The sequence below is a fragment of the Mastomys coucha genome, unplaced genomic scaffold, assembly GCF_008632895.1.
Source record: "Mastomys coucha isolate ucsf_1 unplaced genomic scaffold, UCSF_Mcou_1 pScaffold3, whole genome shotgun sequence".
In the NCBI taxonomy this organism is placed as follows: domain Eukaryota; kingdom Metazoa; phylum Chordata; class Mammalia; order Rodentia; family Muridae; genus Mastomys; species Mastomys coucha.
Genome location: NW_022196909.1, coordinates 39961504 through 39965578, shown reverse-complemented (window position 1 = coordinate 39965578; position 4075 = coordinate 39961504).

Genomic DNA, 4075 nt, shown 5'->3' with positions numbered 1-4075 from the left:
AGGCACTTCCCATCAGCAGAGGGCGGCAGCCTTCTGCAGCTGAGATCTCAGTAGGAGGGCCTCTCCATACTCGAAGGCATGGATGTTGACCAGTTAACCAGGAGACAGGTGTAGGTCAAGATAGAAGGGGTTCTCTTTCTGGGCAGTTTTGATCTTCCTTCTCCACAACCCAGGAGTCAGGTAGGCTTCATAGAACCATCTTCTTGGACATTTTGTTTCTATGGACCTTCTGGGGGCGGGGGGATTCCGATGTTCCCATCACGGTTCATTTTTTATTTTATTCTTTGCTGTTGTTAATGGTTTTGTTCTGTTTTGCTTGCGACAGGATCTCTCCCCATTGCCCTGACTGACCTGGGACTACCGATGTAGACCAGGCTTTGAACTCCCAGAGAGCCATCTGCCTCTGCCTCCCAAGGGCTAGGATTAAAGATATGCACTACTATGCCTGGCTTCCCATTAGAGTTTAAAAGAAGGTCAACTTCCTGTTTCTGGAGAACTAATTCAGGGGGCATCAACGGGCTATTTCTCCCCAAGAAGCCTTTCCTCCGTGTCCTATGGTTTGCAACTCCACGGTCAACACGTAGACCCGTGGTTCCCCTCAACTCCTCAAGCTCCACAGGCCCCCTTTCATGATGCCCCCCATATGGAAGTCAGGAGCCTCAGAAGGTTTAACAGATCTGCCAAGGAGAAGAGCAAGGATGAGCCCTAGAAGCCCTAGACGTCTCTCAGGGGGCCAAGATAGGCTGAGATCCAGTTCAAGAGCCTGTGGCCCTACCATTCATGCCCTAGAGACAGCCGAGAACCCAATGGACACATGCTCAGAACAGACCCTTGATGGTACAGCCTTTAATCCTAGCACTCAGGAGGCTGAGGCAGGTGGATCCCTGTAATTCCAGCATCTAGAACTACACAGTGAGACCTGGTCTCAAAAGAATTTTTTTTTAAAGGGTAGAGAGGCCCTTGAACAGAACCTGTATGTTATGGACTCTGCCCTTCATTGCCTGCTTTGCTGTGGGCATGTTACTCCTTCTGAGGTGGCCACTTGGCCTGTGCATTCAATTGTAACAGCTTCTGCTGCTGCACAAGCAATTGATTCCCCACCCCAGCTTTTTATTCACCTATTTATTTATTTATTTATTTATTTATTTATTTATTTATTTATGAGACAGGGTTTCTCTGTGTCGCCCTGGCTGTCCTGGAACTCACTCTGTAGACCAGGCTGGCCTCAAACTCAGAGATGCACCTGACTCTGCCTCCCAAGTGCTGAGATTAAAGGCGTGCGCTACCACCACCACCACCACTAGGTTTAAAATCCCTTGTCTCTAAGCTCTAAACTTTCCAGTTTCAAAAATCTCAAAGCCTTCTTCACTTTCTGTGTGTGTGTGTGTGTGTGTGTGTGTGCACTTTAAATCTCTTAAGACCATTGTTAAAGTTTTCTCTTTCTGTCAGGCAGTGGTGGTGCATGCCTATAATCACAGCAGTTGGGAGGCAGAGGCAGATGGATTTTTGAGTTCGAGGCCAGCCTGGTCTACAGAGTGAGTTCCAGGACAGCCAGAGCGACACAGAGAAACCCTGTTTCAAAAAACCAAAAACCAAACCAAACCAAACAACAAACAACAACAAAGGACTTAGGAACAGCACATCTCATGACTAAGGTTTACAAATTCCTAACGTCCATGCAGGCAAAAGCCGACTTGAAGAAGTTCATCTTGAAGAAGTTCATCTAGCCTCTTTGTCTTTGCTAACTTGCCAAGCTTTAGCTACTTCCGTAAACTGAGTCATATAAGAGACTGATATTCTGTAAAGGTGCATTATGAAAGGATCGGGGAAATAAGGTTCCCAGTCTCTTCACAGACTGTATTTACAGTTTAAAATTCTAATTTTAATGATGCTAAAGAACCTTCCGTTCAGATTTTTAAGGCTCAAACTTAACAGGGCTAAAATGGCAAGACCCTAAGCTTATCAAAGCTACTAACTTGTTGTGAACTGTTAAAGATAATGAAGACAACTGAGTTAACGGTCAGTCACCTGATAAATGACTGAATTCTTTAATGAGCTCAGAACTATGCTTTGTAGTCCTGGGGACTCAGTCATGCTTGGTATAAATGTAATTCATCCACAACACTGGTGTTCTCAACCTGTGGCTCATGACACATCAGGCAAACTTCTACCTCCAAAAATACTTACATTACGGGATCCATAACAGTAGCGAAATTATGGCTATGACGTAGCAACAAAAATAGTTTTATGGCTAGGGGAGGGTCACCACAACTGAGGAACTGTGTAAAAGGGGCCCAGCTTCAGGAAGGTTGAGGACCACTGACTCCCAGGGACAATAAGCTTTCAGCCTTCCGTATATGTTGTCAGGGTTAAGCCTGAAGCAAGTAGCTAAAAACCAATTAGTCTGTTTCAAATCAGGTATACTTAAAAGATTAGACCATGGTCCTCAAACCCTCGGGGAGATCTCTATTATGGCATTTAATGTGTTTAATGAAAAAGGCCTCTCCCGAGAGACAAAATACCAGCTCCTGGTAGCAGCAGTTGAAGCCATCTCCAAAGTAGAAAGGCAGCAATGGACTTCACCTGAACCTCACTACACTGGACAAAGAACCATTTTATGCCTCGCCTCGGCCAGTGCTTGCCATAACACTTGGTTAACTGCTCGACTCGGCCTCATTCAAGTAGCCAGTTCAAGTTCCTCCTCCTCCCCCGGGGAAAATCTCTCAGACCTGTTCTGGCTGGCAGCCAAGGGCTGATGCTGTCCTGTGTTACAGCCAGAGACTGATGACCTCTGCCCACCCAGCAAAGCCATTAATGTCTCCATGGAGCATCCCAGGCTGGCTGTCCAGATAATGGGTGCATCTCTGTCATTCTTATTTGGTAACAGAAGCCGCTCGGTTTATACTTCCTAATCAAGTTTACCCTGCTGGCCATGTCCACTCTGCTTTTTCTCTCCGCTCCATCATGGTCACGTCGATGGTTTCTTCACTGGGCCCACTTGCAAGGCCCACGTGTGCACACTTTTAGTCTTATGGTTGGAGGAACGACGTGTATTTATTAGCGTCTAGACATGCGTCCTTGCAACTGAAGTTCTCTGCTTACAGCGCAGCCTATATAGGGTACATTGTGAGTATGGGACATTGAATCCTGAAGACTCAAGGAAGCCTGGGCTGGGCCTCAGCTGTCCCCAGAGATCCTCCCTAAGCCCCTTCTTCTGACCTCCTAACCCCAGAGCCTACCCCCGTGCAGCTCAACCTAAAAGCTCAGTTCCCAGAAAAGGCGAGGCCAATGAGATCTCTCCCTTTTCTGCTTTTGTGCTTCCTCCTGGTCTTCTCCTACCACCTGGGGACCGAGTGACCACCACCGGCAGTGTTCCTGTTTCCTGCCTCCTCACATACAGCCTGGGTCCTTGTTACGTCTTCAGTCGACACAAGCCTAAGCAGGGAGGGGCCAATGACGACTAGGTTACACTCTGAGTTCATATCGGCACTTCTTGGCCCCACCATCCATAAGATGCTTAGGTGACTAACACTGGTGGAGAGCCACCAAGGGCTGTTCCTGCAGGAGTTGCTGCCAAGAAGGGTCCTGATTGATGGCACGGTCAAAGAGGACTACAGCAACTTGCATCTGCCTCTGTGTAATGGGAATGTTTAAAGAGTGTAATAGAAGTGTCAGATGGACCAAGTTATCTATTTTTCCTTCTTCCCTCCTTCCCTCCTCCCCTCCCTTCCTTCCTTCCTTCCTTCCTTCTTCCTTCCTTCCTTCCTTCCTTCTTTCTTCAAGACAGGGTTTCTATGTGTAGCCCTGATTGTCCTGGAACTCACTCTGCAGACCAGGCTGGCCTCAAACTCAAGACATCCACCTGAGTTTGATCTGCCTGAGTGCTGGGATTAAAAGTGTGGACCATTTGAAGTAACTTGAAGTTTCTTAAGCTGAAGGTACAAACATTATGCCACACAATTTGGCTGGGTCGAGAGAGTTCATCATTGATTAATTTTAAAAAGCATGAAGGCGGGGCTGGAGAGATGGCTCAGCGGTTAAGAGCACTGACTGCTCTTCCAGAGGTCCTGAGTTC